At 42.4% G+C, this 17,066-nt stretch overlaps 1 protein-coding gene and 1 long non-coding RNA gene across 4 annotated transcripts in view; one reads left to right on the top strand and one right to left on the bottom strand.

Annotated features, from left to right (window-relative positions):
- Positions 1 to 17,066, bottom strand: part of Ptprn2 (protein tyrosine phosphatase, receptor type, N polypeptide 2) — a 792,473-nt gene that overhangs the window by 520,729 nt on the left and 254,678 nt on the right. The window lies entirely within an intron of this gene.
- Positions 189 to 15,386, top strand: Gm31336. 2 transcript variants are annotated; one of them, XR_003950273.1, is made up of 4 exons: positions 189 to 295; positions 13,140 to 13,430; positions 14,756 to 14,928; positions 15,128 to 15,386. It is a non-coding gene; the product is annotated as a predicted gene, 31336 (long non-coding RNA). The 2 variants fall into 2 exon arrangements; XR_003950274.1 differs by lacking the exons at positions 14,756 to 14,928; positions 15,128 to 15,386 and adding an exon at positions 14,113 to 14,211.

The following is a 17,066-nucleotide window of genomic DNA, read 5'->3' as shown; positions in this document are numbered from 1 at the left end:
TTTCTAAACTCTGGCTGGCTGGTTGAACTCAGCTGTTGTGGCTCAAACTCCTCTCCAAGCTGACAAATTCAAACTGGCTTCTCTCAGCTTCTAACTGAATTGCTCTTCTTAGAAAAACTGCCTCTGAATTCCACAAACTGAATTGCACTGACTAGGAACTGAACAGAACTGCTGGAACTCAACTGAACTCAACTGAATTCCACTGAACTCAACTGATCTCCACTGCATTGCTTGAACTCAACCAAACTGAACTTACTGCACCACCGTCCACCTGACTCACTCTGCCTGTCCTTAAGTAAGTAGCCTCTCTTTCCTGTCTGTTTTTCTGTCCTATTGTTCTTGATTTGGGCATATCCCATCTCTGACTCATTCTGTCAAGTCTTTCTCTGCCCCTCAATGAGACAACACTTTCAAACATGGATGTTTCCTTCTACAAACCAACTTTACTTTCATTGTTAGGGATTAGAAATGAGTCCTAAGGTTGCGTCTGCATTCCAACTAGATCAGGTAGAAATTCTTTGGATGTGATTGCTTGCCAGAGCAGCCATGTTGCTGGATTAAAATTCTTCTACACTTACTAGAACTCCATCATATGAGATTGTTTTCTTTTCAGGAGTCCTTTAAGCTTAATATTTTTAGAATTTGACTATATGCTCCGGTTTAGATTGAATCTCAGTAGAAACACTTGACCTCCCTGTAATTAAATATGTAAATCTTTCACTAGATTTGAAATTTTTCTTCTACTTTTTCTTTATATAAAGTTTCAACCTCTGATTCTCTCTTCTCTTTCTTGGACTCTTATTTTGATGCTAACCAATAAGTCCTAGAAGGTTACTGTTCATCCATTTGTCTTTTCTTACTGCAAATAACTTGTATTCAATTTTATAGGTTTCTTCTGTTATATCACTTCTGTTATTAATGGTGTCAAGTCATTCGTTATGTTTTTATTGCTCTATTTTCTTAACTTTTATTAATTACATTTTTCTTTGACAAATTTTATACATATACATAATGCAATATGCATATTCTCAACTCTCTCTGTATCAGCCCATCAGGCTCCACTGGGAACATCTAAACCCATGCTCACACAGAGAGTATTGGTTTAGCTCCCAGGTTTTAACACTGAGGTTGCTTACAAAACAAAAGTCATTGTGTTTTTCAATCCTGGAATATCGAAGTGTATTTTTTTAATGATTTCAATCTTAGTTAAATTTATCATTTGGGTCACATATTTTCTGATCTCATTATGTGTATGTTCTCTGTGTTTATAAAACATGCCTAAAACAACTATTTTGAGCTCTATATCAGGAAGTCCTTTCACTTCCTTCTCTTCATGATCAGACATTGAGGGATTATTATGTGTTTGATGATGGTATTTTACCTTGCTTTTTATATTTCTTGCTTTATGATAATTTATGCATTTGAAAAAGTTGAATCTTATTTCAATTTTCATAAACTGGATTTGAGAAGCCCTATATCAATCAAACTTCCTAGAAAATTGGGGCAAGCTATCTGGCATGATCCACATATGTGCTTGCTCTTAGATTCTTTGAATAGGATTGACTGGTGCATAGGTGCAAGTGCATAGATATGACACCAAGACATGCTGAACTAGACGTGGTAGTTAAATTTGACGAGGTACGTCTGGAAACTGAGTCTACAAGTTCTTCTCTTGCAGCTTCACTCACTGCAGCAAGCTTCTCTCTCCTGGACTGAATCATTTCCTGTGTGCAGCTCTCCTTGGTAGTTCTCCCTCAGCTCTGAAGGTCTAACATTCTGGGGCCTTCAACGCAATGTAGGCTTTACTTTCACAGCTCCATTCACTTGCCTCCGGGGCCTTCATACAAGGCCTTCTCTGTCACACATCAGACAGAGCTCAGTGGGCCTCAGTGGCTTACCTTAACTGGAGGAAGGTTCTCCAATCTCTTTACTCATGTTCCTTCAGAACAACATGGACAATACTGACAACTTCAGCTTTCCACTTGAGATGTAGCCTGGCCTCCATGAATCACAATTGTGTCCCTTTTTTAAGGAGAAGAAACTTCCTTGGGTTTTTTTTGTCTAGCAGAAGTTCAAAGTTTAACTGGCTGGGGTCTTGCCATGAGGGTACCCCTCCCATTTTTTAGATCAGATCTCTCTTCAACCTCCTTATCCTGTCAGCACATACCTTAGCCCCAACATAAAATTTCCTTGTACTCTTTTTTTTTCAAACTGTACATTTTTCCTTTCTTTTGTGCTGTGCCTGCTCCTTTTCATTGCAAATCTGCATGAGAGGCATTACTAATAACCACACAACAGAGTCAGTATCAGGCTGCTTTGACACTTCCTCTACTAGAGGAATTAATCCATTGCTTTTCAATTTAGCCTCAGGAAAATTCTTAGTTCAAGGGCAGAAGTAAGCTATATTCTTTGCCAAAATATGACAAGAATGGTCACTTAGCCAGTTACTAATATTGCTCTCTTCTAAAATCTCTGGAGCTGGCCCCTCACAGCTTGCATTTCTCTCAGCAGTAATGTCTTCCAGCCTGGGATGGTCCATTAAACTCTGCTTACAACCTTCAACCATTTTCCTAGTCCAAATGCCCAAAGTCTTTTGCATTCTTCAAAATAAATAATAAAAAAAATAAAAACCTGCATGGTCAGGCTTGTCACAGCAACAGCCCACTCCCTAGTGTCAGCCTCTTTATTAATCACTATTCTGTTTGTTAATCACTATTCTATTGCTGGTACAAAACACCATGATCAGGGCAACTTGTGAAAGAACATGCTGAATTGGGCTTAAGGGTCCAGACAGAATGCACGGTGGCAGAGCCAGGGCATGGCAGCAGGGACAGCTGAGAGCTCACTTATTAATCTACAAGTCAGAGACAGAAAGGGTTTGGCATGAGAATTCTGAAACCTCAAAGTCTGCACCAGTGACAAACCTCCTCCAACAAGGCTCACACCTCCTAATCCCTCCCAAACATGTCTGCCAACTGGAGACCAAGTATTCAAACATATGGGCAACATATGAACCTATGGGTGTCAATCTCATTTAAACCACCACATCCTCTGACCTACACATGCATGATGTAGCATAGCACATTCATAAACATATCATAGACACATACATTACTAATAAATAAATAAATTTAAGGAACATACTTTATGATGGTAGATTGTTATTTCAATGGATGTTGCTGTGGGAGACAAACACTGGAGAGACTGATTCTACACTGACATTCACCGCCAATAAATGTTGAATGATTACATAACCATCTCTAAAATATTTGGGAAAATGGGCATTCAACCATTTAAGAAGCTTTAAGAAGCTAAGGAACAAAATGTGCACACTCTTTGCTAACTGAGGAAGAGGACTGGGTCCAGAGATACCTATAGAGCTGGATATTTGATTATGGGGAGTGGGGAAGGCCTTGGCCCATCCCACAGGGGTGTTTCAATGACACACCTTCCTTCTATTCCCCATGCTGATGATACAATTGCCTGCACTAATCTTGAGTTTCACAATTTCCCCGGTGTATTTACCTGTGAATTCATTTACCTGATCTTAAGTACAATTCTAGTCAGCTTGCTCTATAGTATTTAAGATTTCTGAACATCTTCCTACTTGAACACTGTACTGAATTTTATGGTATGACTATTTTTCCTTTGACACATAATATCGTACAATTTGAAGCAAATTGTACCTAATTATACATCTGTATGAATTTTGAAAATGCCATTTATTAGAGTATGTTTGTTAGTTTCACTTTTAACATTTTTCCTTATGGTGTAGAAACAGCCCCTATGAATTTTGATGAATAAACTAGGTCTTGGTTGGTATCTAATGTTTTACAAAGTATTTATTTTTGTATGAGAACATAGACCAACTAAGTATGGCTGTATACCAAGAAACAAGCCTGAATTAGAAAGACAGCTCTACCACTCTTGGTCATATGACTTTTTGGTTGTAATCATCTTTAGAGGCAGCTGAATGCCCTGTTAAAAAGAATCACTCTATATGCGCCAATGCCCCTGTATTTCGTAATTCAATTCCTGACTTCAGATAAAAGTGACTTCTTCATATAGTGCTGCCATTTACTGATACAGCCAGTGAATGCCACCAGAAGACAAAGTCACAGGGAAGTTTAACTGGAGGACAGAGAGATGAAAGAGAAGGAGGGGGGAAACCCTTTCCAAAATAAGAGGTGCAGAAATCAATTCGTAATTATCTGCCCACACAAGTCCAAAGGCTTTTATTTGATAAGGCAAGTAATACACAGCCTATAATGTGAATTATTTCAAAGAATAAAAGCCTGATTGTCTCCATGACCTACATAGCCTTCAGTGAAGTTTAAGACAAGATTGAACTCCATACAGCTCATGAATGGCCCCATCTCCCCACCTGTCCGCTTTTTTCAGAAATGCCAGTGTTCTCAGTGCCATCTGGTGGGCTTCCAGCCTGCAATCACTCTCAATTTCCTTCTCTGTTGATGTACCTAATTCTCATGGATGAGAAATGAAGCCCATTAGACAAGTGCTGTCCCTGCTCCAGGATATTCAAAAGCAGATGGGGCCTGCCCCCTTATAAAGCAGGCTTCCCATTAGCACTAAAAAATGCCCTAAATCAAGCTTTTAGCCTTTTAAATTTTAAATGGGGTAATGTCCACAAAATTAAAAAGCAAAATCTAAAGTTTGCATTAAAAGCAAATGCATGCTATTAAAGCATGCTGACATAAGACATAATTTCAGTCATGAGAATAGTATACCATTGATCAATATTTTTTAATCTGCAAGAATATAAATACATCTTATGAGAGCCAAAATCTGATTCTCAAGTACAAATAGGGGTGGTTTTTGGCTTCTCAGCATGAGACTGTGTCACTGTTTCCATTTCTGGCCCCTGGCTTTGACTGAGCCTTTTGTGTGAGCCAGAGGTCCACTTTAGTGTCTACTACTTGCATCTTTTCCTGTGTTGTCCATGTCTGCTCCATCGTGAGAATAAGTCCATGACTCTTCACTTGAAATCTCACAGTGGCAGCACAAAACAATGTACCTCACCTCTGGTGAATAAGCCACTGAGGTTAATATGTAGCCCAGGATAGGAGAGAATATCAAACAGGGAGAAGTGGAGCTCAAATGTTCCTGTGAGGAAGCAGAGATTGAGATACTTATCCACGGAGAGCCTGGGACCACGAGATAGATATGTTATTAATCTAAACCCTCTTGGGTTTCATGGAAGCACGTCTTTCTCTGAGGCATCATCCTGGGCCAGAAGTTTGCTCTGAGATAACAGCTCAAAGCCTACTGAACCACAAGTGACCCTCAAAAGAGGATAATTTTATACATATCACCCTGATAGAGTTCAGAAGACAAGCTAGCATTAATGTGACTTATCATAGGAGAGAAACTTCAACTGCTAGAGGGCAGTGTCCTGATAAGGAGGACACTGTAAGAGCTCTGCATCCAAGTACATATTCCTTCCTTTCTATTCTTCTTAAGAGTAATGGCAAGAGCTGTAAGAACTCACATTCCAGCTTCCAAAGCGATCAACTTCTGATACCAAGGCTCAACGGTACTTAGGACAAGCTATAAGAGCTTTGTCATATTTCCTACTCCAGCTGCACGGTGGTCTCTTTGTTGCAGATTGAGTAGCACTGAGAGGTATCTAACTCTCTGCCTTCCAGTATTTTTGTACTAACAGCGATGATCCAATTCTGAATGTTTGAGGGATGATGTCCTTACGTAACCTTCCACGAATGTGGTAGGGTGGTGGAGAGGCCTCCACACAATGGTGACATTACCAGGTCCATTTGTTCATAATATTAAATTTCTGTTTGTTTCTTCAACACTCAGCCTGCAGCCTAGGATTTTGAAATTAACCTTTGTTTCTGTTGTAGATAGAAAACCTCTTGTCTTTGGAATTTTTTATTGATGTCTACTTTGATGTTAAATGTTACTATTAAGGAGTATCCTTCAGATATGTTAAGAATATATCCCAAGCCAACTTAAACAAGTACTGTCACTTTTTGTTAGTCACACTTCTGTTTTAGTGCCAACATCTCCCAAAAAAACAATCTTAAAGGAAAGTTATTTTACCTCATGGTTTCATAGGCTTCAGTGCCTAGCTGGTTGGCTTTGCTGATATGGACCTGGGTAAGGCAGAGAGCATCATAGTAGAAAGGGCACAGTGAGGCAAAGCTGCTTACCCAAAACAGCCAGAAAGCAGACAGACACAGAGAGACAGACAGACACAGAAAGAGACAGATAGACAGAGAGAGACAGAGACAGGGAGAGACAACAGAGAGAGACAAAGACAGAGATAGATGTGGCAAGAGAGACATGGAGAGATAGAGACAGGGAGAGATGCAGAGAGTCATACAGACAGAGACTGAAAAAATAAGGTAGGCAGACAGAGACAGACTAAGAAAAAGACACGGAGAGACAGACAGAAAGATACATAGAGAGCAGGATAGACAGAGAGAGATAACAGAGAGAGACTTACAGACAGAGATAGAAGGAATGATAGAGAGTCAGACAGGCATGGAGAGAGACAGAGACACAGAGATAGAGATGTGAAGAGACAGACAAACAGAGACAGACACAGAGAGACATAGAAAGAGAGACAAAAAGCCAGACAGAGTCATACAGAGAGGGGGAAATACACAGAGATGGGGGATGAAGATAGAAATGGAAAGCTACCTAAGCAATCTACTCCCTCTAGTCAGCCTCCACCTCCTAATGCTCCACTGGGCTATGGACTCATAGACAAGAGAGCTCTTCCTCTATGATCTCAACACTACCAGAAAGAACAGACCCTTCACATCCAAACAGCAACAGTTTATTTCAAAGCACTACAAAATGGTCCATGTTTAACCAGATGACAGTTCTGCTGACTTTAGCTTGTGGCCAGTGTACCACACACATCACTGTTTCTAGAGCACATGTGCCATCACACGGTATAGTCCAGTTACAGAGTGTCCTCTTGCACGCTTAAGAGACAGTGACAATGGGATAGTGCGGGACATATTTGCCACTGATTCTGCAAACTTGCTCTCACATTACTTACAACGCTGAGTTTGCATTTGGGGTTTGGGCTTGTTTCTTTTTGGAAGATGGAGTTTCATACTATGCAGTCCAGACTGGATCCAAATGTGCAATCCTCCTGCCTCAGTGTGCTGAGTGCTAGGATTATAGTAGCACACTACCATACGTAGTGACTATGCATTTTTTAGAGAAGAATTAATATTTTTTATTGAAAATAGACTCTTCTCTCATACAACGCATCCCAACCCCAGCTTCTCTCCTTCCATTCCTCCCAGCATGTTGAGTGTTTAGTGAATTACTATTAAGAGTTTTGATTTTTCAAGTAATGAACCAGCACTAGAACAATTAAATCAGATGATAAATATTGAATGATTAAACTAATATTTCATAAATCATTGGATAAGTGACATGATTCAGGATGTAGAAGACACATTAGATGTTGGTGAGGGAGGCACTAAAGAGGGCCAGCAGAAAGAATGTTAACAGGCAACCTCAGGAAACAGGAGTTTGGGGGGAACCCCCCCTCAGAATGCACCAGAGACCTGGGAGGTGAAAGACTCACAGGACTCAAAGGGAGGGACCTTAGATGAAACACCCAACAGTAGGGAGAGGGAATTTATAGAGCCCACTTCCAGCAGGACATCAAGTGAGAAATGGGGTTGCCATCCCACAGTCACATTGCTGATCTATAATTGTTCCTGTCTGAAGGAATTACAGGGATGGAAATGGAGAGGAGCCTGAGGAAAAGAAGGTCCAGTGACAGTCCCAAAGTGGGATCCAGCTCAAGGGGAGGTCCCAAGGCCCGACACTATTACTGAGGCTATGGAATGCTCACAAAAAGGGACCTATCATGACTACCCTCTGAAAGACCCAACAAGCAGCTAAAAGAGTCAGATGTAGTTATTTGCACCCAACCAATAGACAGAAGCAGCTGACCCCTGTTGTTGAATTAGGGAAGGCTAAAAGAAGCTGAGGAGGAGGGTGACCCTGTAGGAGGACAAGTAGTCTCAATTAATATGGACCCCCGAGATCTCTCAAACACTGGACCACCAACCAGGCAGTATACACCAGCTTATAGGAGGCTGCCAACACACACACAGTAGAGGCCTTCTGGGTCTGTGTTCATTCAGAGATGATGCATCTAACTCTCAAGAGACTGGAGGCCCCAGGGAGTTTAGAGGTCAGGTGGGGTGGGGGTTGGGAGCATCCCCATGGAGACGGGGTGAGGTGGGGAGGAGATGAGGGATATAGAGCAGTCGGAGGGTGGATGGGGGGTGGGCGGGAGTGGAATAGGGACTGTACAAAATGAATTAAAAATAAAATAAATTTTTAAAAAAGAAATTATTGTCCATACATACATACATACATACATACATACATACATACATACATACATACATACATATTTTTTTCAGGGCTAGGAGGTTGAACCTGCAACCCTCTGCATACTAGACAAGAGCTCTAACCACTTGCTAGCTCAGCCTGTGAAGGAGATAGGAGGTCTGATTCTGAAATTTCATAGCAATTATCCTCCAAGGTTGTTTGTCCTTTTGGGTTCTCTGTCCTTTACATGGGACACATCCAGGTCTCCCCTCAGCAAAGAACTGGCCAATGGAGGACTTAGTGAACAAATGAAAGGTCAGGCAAGTTATTAGTTTCACTATTTCTATTATTAAAATTCATAGGAATCTAAATTATTTTTCTATGTTTAGTCTTTTCCAAAATTTTTTTGGGTTTTGTTTGTTTGTTTGTTGTTGTTGTTGTTGTTTGGTTTTTCAAAGCAGGGTTTCTCTGTAGAGCCTTGGCTGTCCTGAAACTCACTCTGTAGAATGTTTTTAACTTGCATGCTTAGGAAGCATAGAAGCTTTTCAAGTATGCATCTTTAAATGCCCATAGTTATAGTTGAGTTCTGTAAACCTTTTTGGAGGCATTTTATTAGATTATAGTTTTGTTTTAAATTTCTTCTTCAAATTGCTTAGATCAAAGATATCAATTCACACTCTCCTGTGTCTTGTAAACTCAACTTAAGATGAGTGAAGGTCTCTACTTGTCCCCAGCCATTATATTTCTATACCCCTTCCTAGTTACTGACCAGAGACTACACTGTAAGTCTTTACAAATAACTGGTACTTTTGTATTCTTGATCCTTGACACTGCTTTTTGTCAATTTTCTACTTAAGTCATAATTTCCCTCTTTCTTGTTTCTTAATTTTTGTTGGTCTGTCAGTCTCTAATGTTTTACAAAGTTGTTTGTGCATACAGAAGAGAATAAACTAACAGCATGCACCCATGAAGCACTGTCCATCTGTTAAGGTGTTTGAGAGCCCTGTGGGTTGATGATCAAAGATGTGGGTCACAGACAGGAAATGTAGAGAAGGCTCGGTTTCGTTGTGCTGAGTGACATGCTGAGGTTCCTGAATCAGAAAACAGCATAGCCTGAGATCTAAAAACATGCTGTGGGTGGAACCTCCAGTGCAGCTCTTTTCCCAGAGAAAACCACCCTCCAATGCCATGTCCTCTACTCACACAATTCCTTTATGACCACACATACATGGTCTTCCAAACACTATACAGCATGGCTTTGTGTTTACAGCCTGAGATAGTCTGAGATGACACCAACTCTGCTAGATAACTGCCTTTTGTTCCACCCAAAGAGAACACGTACCACTGCCTAATTTGTTCTGATTGGACTGTGGAGCTGAACCACTCTAGTTATTTCCATCCCACTTGCTCTAAGAGCACATGCAGATATGTGCTTTCTGTGCACAGAAGGGTAATTCAGGTATATAACTAGATATGGAAGAGCTATAACATAGATTTTCAAGTGCTTGGTTCTTATTGTCTAAACAGTTCTGTCAGTGGTGTGTGACAAGTTCCAATCTGCTCTGGATTCAGACCAGAACTCAGGTGTCCATTCTTGAAAATCTTATAATCAGTAATTTAGTTTGGGTTTGCTGATTTGAGTGAGTTATTCTTGATGAACTGTAGGCATGCTTCATGCTCTGAGTTTTTGTACACACTATAAATGCCGTCTTCTTCCAAAGGAACTATTTCTGGTACACAAACATTTTAAATTATAACATTTTACTCTTTTCTGTATTTCACCTCTGCTTTGCATTTTTGCATCTTTGAATGAATTCTACCTAAGATAAACACTATAGAAGCTTAGCTAATAAGGTCCTCAGTGGAAAGATTTCTCTTCTGTTATTCTGACCCTTTAGTTGCAGGTTTTGCACATATTTAGTTCTGGGTCAATTGGCTTTCTAAGCACTTGAAGAGCTGTCCACACATGTCTGCCTTTGTTGCTATTTGGAAAGAGGAGCTCTTCCTAGTCTTTGCAGAGGCTCTGGCATCTGCAGCTGCACTCTTATGTCATGGATAATTTTTCAATACACGTTAGTGAGCACTTGGGTCCCAGTTCACTCTGGCCTTTTCATGTCTATAAAATCCTCAGTCATTCCCTCCATTTCTGCCTCTCCTGCATTCTTTGCTCTTTCCCTCAGGAAGTTCCATTTCATGCCTCTTGGGCCTTTGCATTTCTGTCCTCTGCTCTTGTATATTCTTCATTACTCCACCCTTCAAGGTTGCAGTCTAGCTGATATTTTTCTTCAGTTCTTTCAGTTACATAATCTTTCTCTATTTTCATCTAATCTACTCACTATTTAATCTAATCTAATGTCTGTGGCCATAATGTCACCCCAAGAAATCCTAGTTGCTCTGCTTCGATAACTCATCATCTCTTGGCACCTTGCAGCATTTCCTTGTTGTGCAGCTGAACAGCCAGCAGCTGGCCTCCTTCAGTCTGCCTACCCCACAGCTTCTCATTCTGAGTCAGACACTGCTGTTTCAGTTTCTCACCTGCCCAAGGAATTGTGCTCCTGCAGTCTGCACTTTTTAACTATTCAAGTTGAATGTTATCCCTCTGATTCTTCTTGGCCTCTGGGATGCCAATGCTCTAGAATTCTATCCTTGATAAACTTCAAGGACTATGACAGCGCTCACCACAACAGCTAAGTTTCAGAATCAGTTTAGGGATTATTTTTTTAAGCACTGTGAACAATTGCTTTTTTTGTTTTTTATTTTTTCATAGTGAAAAACCTTCCCGGTTGTTTTACTTATCTAACTCCAAAACACAATTAATATTCTAAAGTATTCTACAGAGACATGCCCTGAGTGCATGAAAGACTCAAGCAGATGGAGCACAGCCCCTGCCAGTGTTTTCAGAGCTGTTCAGATGGTCTGTGTGTGCAGGAGCAACAGTAAGAGGTACTGGGGACCCACCAAGGTTTGCTGGTCTCTAAGGATGAATCTCCTTCAGCCTGGGTGCTCTAAAGATGAATCTGCCGCAGCCTGGTTAGACTTGGGAGGAGTCATTCAACAGGACTTCAGAGAGCCACTCAGGGAAGAGGCGCTCTTGTCCACTTTGTCTCAGATGCTGAACCACACCAGATGTATAGCTTCAGACAACACAGTTGAGCCCCAGCTTATCAGAGGCACAGTCATGTGATCTCAGGATTAAGATGGTGCATTCTTTGCTGACTTGAACTTCCGTGGGAAGCTACCCTCAGAGGTTTTCTGGCCATGTACCAGAAGTCATCCCCATGTGGGTATCCTCCAGGTATGGAACACTGTAGTTCCTACCTGGATCCAGCAATCTGGCTGATATGGCAATGTCAGATACAAGCTGGCCATTTGCTCCATTTTTATGATGATTTAGGAATGGCAAGAAGGTAGTACAGGAGTGGAGACTGTGCTCCACCAGCCTAGAGTGGGGTTCTGATTTCCATCCTGGCCTAATGGCATCTGTTCCACATGCAAGTCTATGACATCTCAGGTCCAGGTTACACTTGGATACCTAATGAAAACTCTGAATAGCACTTCTGCTTTCCCACATGTACTGGGCTTTCTCACCCCATGCTGTCGCCCTTGTCTACCTGACATGCTTGGCTGGAAATACCCAGAGATGCCCAGTAGTATGACTTCCATCCTCTTTTCCTTCCATCCATGAAAAGATAAAAACATCCCTGTATGGATCACAAACTTACACGAATAAGATATAAACAAGTGAGTTAGGAGCTGATTGTGATGTTGCTATCGTTAGCTTTCTATCACTGTGATAAGATACTATGACCAAGGCAACTTGTAAAATAATGCATTTATTTGGGGCTTACAGTTTCAGAGATTAGAGTCCATGCCCATCAGGGTGGGGAGCGTGGCAATAGGAAGAGTGCTGGAGCAGTAGCTAAAAGCTCACAGGTGTGGGATGGGGAGGAGAGGGAGACAGAGCAAGGAGGGGAGAAAGACTGGGATGGTGTGCATCTTTTAAAACTTCAAAGCCTTCCCTCACCCCCAGTGACACATCTCCTCCAATAAGGCCATACCTTCTAATCTTTCCCAAACAGTTCCACCAACTTAGAACCAAATATTAACTCTATGAACCTATAGAGATCATTCTCATTCAAACTACCTCAACTGTGCACGCCTGTCATCCCAGTGCTATGGAAGCAAAGGCAAGAAGGACATAAGTTTAAGGCTATCCTGATTTACATACAAAGTTTGAGGTTAGGGCTCATATTAAGACCCAGACTCCAAAACAATCAATCAAAGAAAAATCCCAGCAGACTCAGTTTCTAAAACGACCCCATTTTTTTTCATAAGGATAAAACATATGTGTATGTCTGAAGCATCAAATAGGCACTATACATTTCTTGTGATTCTGAGTTTGAATTAAACATTCTTATGCTAGCATCACATGATATAAAGAAAATAGGAATATTCATTGTTATAAAAAAGAACTCAACGTTCCCTTATTTCAAGAATCAGGTAGAAACACAAATGGAGTAGAACTGTATAAAAATAGAAACAAACAAACAAAAGGACCAAAAACCATGCACCCACTTCTTTACTCTTCCAGATTTTATTTTAAAAAATTTAAAAACATTTTATTGACTCTTTGTTTCACATCATGCACCCCAGTCCTGCTCACCTCCCTTGCATCTGCCCTCTGTGCTTGCAAAATAAACACACAAACAAAAATAAGACAGAACATAGAAAGCATCTTGCTGTGGAAGATGGAGTATGTCACAGTGTGTCCTACAACTCTGTCCACACAGGTTCACTAGTGAATATTCACTGCAATGAGTTTCTGGTCTGATCTGAGATCTCTGGCTTCTGGGACACCATCAATATTGACTCCTCACCTGGAATCCACATGGTAATCCTGTTGCTGCCTTGTGTCATGGAGATCCTGCAGCTTTGGGTCAGCATGACTGACCCTTTCACGCTGATCCAAGAGTTCACAGTTGATGCAGATTTTGGAGTGGGTCAACTCAAAGCCCTGGATCTGGGCCTGGGGGTAGCTGAGATGCTCAGCCAGCTGGCTTTCTTTTATCTGAATCACCAGGGTGAGTGAGCTCTCCAGAACTTCTCTGGCTAGGCCACCCAATGCTGACAGTAGCAGGTGGCAGGGTCAGCTCTCCTGCTCTTATGCCCCTCCAGCCTGGCTCACTCACACCCATGCTTCTAAAGCCACCTCCACTATTTCTAAAGCCACCTCCACTGTGCTGCCTTGTTGAGGTGTGGGGCCCACTCTCCCAAGAGCTGCAGCCAGTGAGAGGGTGGGCTAGTTCCCCTTCTCTCATGACTTTGGAGCCAGTTCTCCCAACTACCAGAGGTGTCAAGGGGGAAGGGGAGAAGAGTGTCAACCCCATATCCATTCTAGTTCATGGCAGAGGAGTGAAGGGGCCAGCTCTCTCTACAAGGCTGGCTCAGCTAGGACCTCCCCACCCCCTGACTAGGGCCAGCTCTACTGTGCTGCCCATGCAAGGTGAGGGGCCCACTGTCCTGAGTCCATGACACAAGGGCCAGCTCTCCCGACGGTTGAAGGGTCTCTTAACCAATATTCTTACACAATGCCCTGACAATGACGCACTAGCACTGCAGGGCACCCTCCCTGGTATGACAGACTCTGCTCAGCCACCCTCTGGATTACTGACCACCATGTGGGCTCCCAACCCAAATTTCCTTTTTTTCTTTTTAATGTATATGAACATTTTGTCTGAATGCATGTATATGCACCAAGTGCAGGAAGTGCCCATGAAGACGAGAAAGGGACGTAGAACTCCTGGATCTGGAGTGTCAGATGGTTGTGAGCTGCCATTTGAATGCTGGGAACAAAACACAGGTCCTCTGCAAGAACAGCAAGTGCTGTTACACACTGAGCCATCTCTCCAGCCCCTGGCCGACTTCAATTTTTTTATTTGCTTACATTAATCTGTGCCTGATTGGTTTTTGGTTGTTTTGTTTGTTTTGTTTTGTTTTGTTTTGTTTTGTTTGTTTTAAAGCCTATCAACTGTGTTCACTCATGTAAACAAAGCTCCTAGTCAGACCCATCCCGCCCTTCTACCCCCACTGTCCTCAGCAGAACATTCTTTAGTCTTCAGTTTACCAGCATAACAGACTAACCCTCACAGTGAGCTGCCGCTTCACAGGCCTTTCCAGGCCATGCTTGTGGGATTCTCAAAGCCTAAAGGCAAGCTCTTCCACAAGGGACTTCTAGCCGGAAAGGGCACTGGCTCTCTGAGGATTTGAATATGGCCCCACCCACTTCAGTCCTTAGAATGGATCTACGAGATGATTCCACCACTCTGCATTCAACTCCAGAGACCACTGGTGATGCAGCAGACCATCCTTAGAATGACTGACACTGTCACTTCTCACCCTTCTCAAGCGTGACTCCCAAGCAACCCCAGCAGCAAGTCTACCAGCAAACGTATGCATCAGGGCCTGGTCCCAGGACATCCCATCTAGAATATGGGAAAAACCTTGCTGTACAGTGAGCTGAAACCAGGAGCCTGTGTGATGTACCCACAGTAACACAACTCCCAAGGGCACCACTGACAGGTAACCAACTCCATTTTTACCCCCACCCCACAGCCTCCATCAAGAATCAACCTGGGTTTTGGGGACTCAGGACTCAGAGGGAGGGAGCAATGGAGCATTCAGGGACCCAGTTAGATGAGGACACAGTCAGCTTTGCTGTGACTCGGGCTGTTTATGCTTCTTTCCATTTTGTTTACAGTTATTTTCATTCTCTTTTAAGGAACTATGACACCACACTACGGTTTCTCTCTCCACTTTTTGCTTTTGACATGCAGCTCAATCCGTGGGGACAGTCCTGCCAGCAAATAACCCATTGTTTTCATGACAGAAAATTACATGCCAACAAGTGACATTTAAATTCTGAATTTTAATCACTTGTCAAAAAGTGAAATGCATTTTTAAGAAATTTAATATGAGAGAGCAATGTGTCTGCTCATATAGACAAGAATGTTAAAATAAAATGAAAGTGTTTTGTTCGTTGATGTATACATTTGTGGGGGTTGCATAATTAAATCCCATTAACTTTCCTCCTCTGTGGAGAAAGCTCCAGAAGGCAGTGGGCATGCACTGTCAGAAACCAACACATGTCCAGGAAGTAGCTGGGACAGAGGGAACAATGCCACCAGTGCTGGTGTGATGTAGTCCCCAAGGTAGACTGAGCCCTCAGATTCTGACTTCCCAACCCCAGAAGTATCCTTATGACAGACAGGCTAACCAAGATCAGGATACCCACTGGCTGGGAAACCCCTCCCCCAGTGTACAGCATGCTCAGCACCCTAGAGTATAGGTCATAGTGGAGCCTACATGATCAGATCTAAAACCCTGAAAGGCCCAGGATGAAGGAGTCAAGTGGAGACTAGGTAAAACCAACTAGGCAGGTCAAATCACATGGTACTGCATGAAGGATAAGGCAGAAGGGGGTTACATGGTGCTTCAGGCATCCTTATGTATACCTGTACAAACATGCACTGTGCAGGTAAATGGGAATGTACTGTGTATATATGCACATGTCTGTTCATATAGGTTTGTGCCACTGTACTGTGCCATGTGTTTACTTGCAACCATATAGGAGTGTGCAATATGTATGTAACACCTATATACACAGGCATGTGCTGGTGCCATGTCATGTGTTTTTATGTGTAGCTGTGAGCATGAGTGTGCATGTATAACACATGTAGATATGCATGTTTATTAATTCATGGCATGTATTTGGAGTGTGCATACAGCTGTGTAGGAGTGGGAAAAGCCAAGTGTAGTCTTGCTGCTCCTAAGGACTGTGGAGACAAGGTTATCCAAAATGAAATCAGGCAGACACTGCTCACTTTTTAGCCTTGTATCAACTCAGTATGCTTGGACTTCAATTTCCTGCATATGACCTTCCAGCCCTGTTACCTCTCACACAAGTGCTAGCAGCATGTAGTGTCTCCCTGCAGCCTGCAGCCTGGAGCTTGGGACCCAGAGAAGCAATGGAGTTAAGACACCTGGTGAAACCAATGACCTGAATGTTTCCTCAAGACTGTCCTCATTACTTACTAGAAATGCACAGTCACGAGAAAATCATAACAGGGGTTCCTACAAAGTCAGTTCTGGTTCTCTCAGTGTCTTTCCCATAATACCCATTGCCTGTCTCACCTCCTGTATAGGTCTGCCTTCTTCTGCCATTTAGGGGTCCCTTCTGGTTACTGAAGCCATCACGCTTCCCACATGTCCCCCTGTACCACAGTGACATGTGCTCCCTGTATCTTTTTCTGATAGTAGCTTTAAGTGTACCTATATGGCAGGAGACATGGTGAGAAAAGGTGGGATGGCATGCTGGGCAGAGAAACCAAGCAGAGCTTTAAGTAAGGATGGTGTAGGAAGGCAGCATCTCGGCTTGACCAGGTCAGAGTCCTCTTTCCTAAACTCTCACATGCTCTCCTTTTCCTTTAACTTGAAACTTGTTTGTCATGAACTGGGCTCACATAAATACAGCTTGCACATGCTGCCAGCCATGCCAGAAAGTGTTAGGCTGGTAAAAGAGACCATGGTGGCTTTCTGTCCTATCCAGGAGGAGCCAGTTATCTGTATGTAGCAAAACCCATGCATCTACAGTCTGGAAAAATTCAGATAATAGAGGAAGTCTCAGGAGCTCAGTTCCATCCCTGCAGAAAGACAGGTTC

Source organism: Mus musculus, chromosome 12 (genome assembly GCF_000001635.26).
Source record: "Mus musculus strain C57BL/6J chromosome 12, GRCm38.p6 C57BL/6J".
NCBI classification, from domain to species: Eukaryota; Metazoa; Chordata; class Mammalia; order Rodentia; family Muridae; genus Mus; species Mus musculus.
Note: the sequence above shows the minus strand (reverse complement) of the source record. Positions and strands in the feature narration are given on the sequence as shown.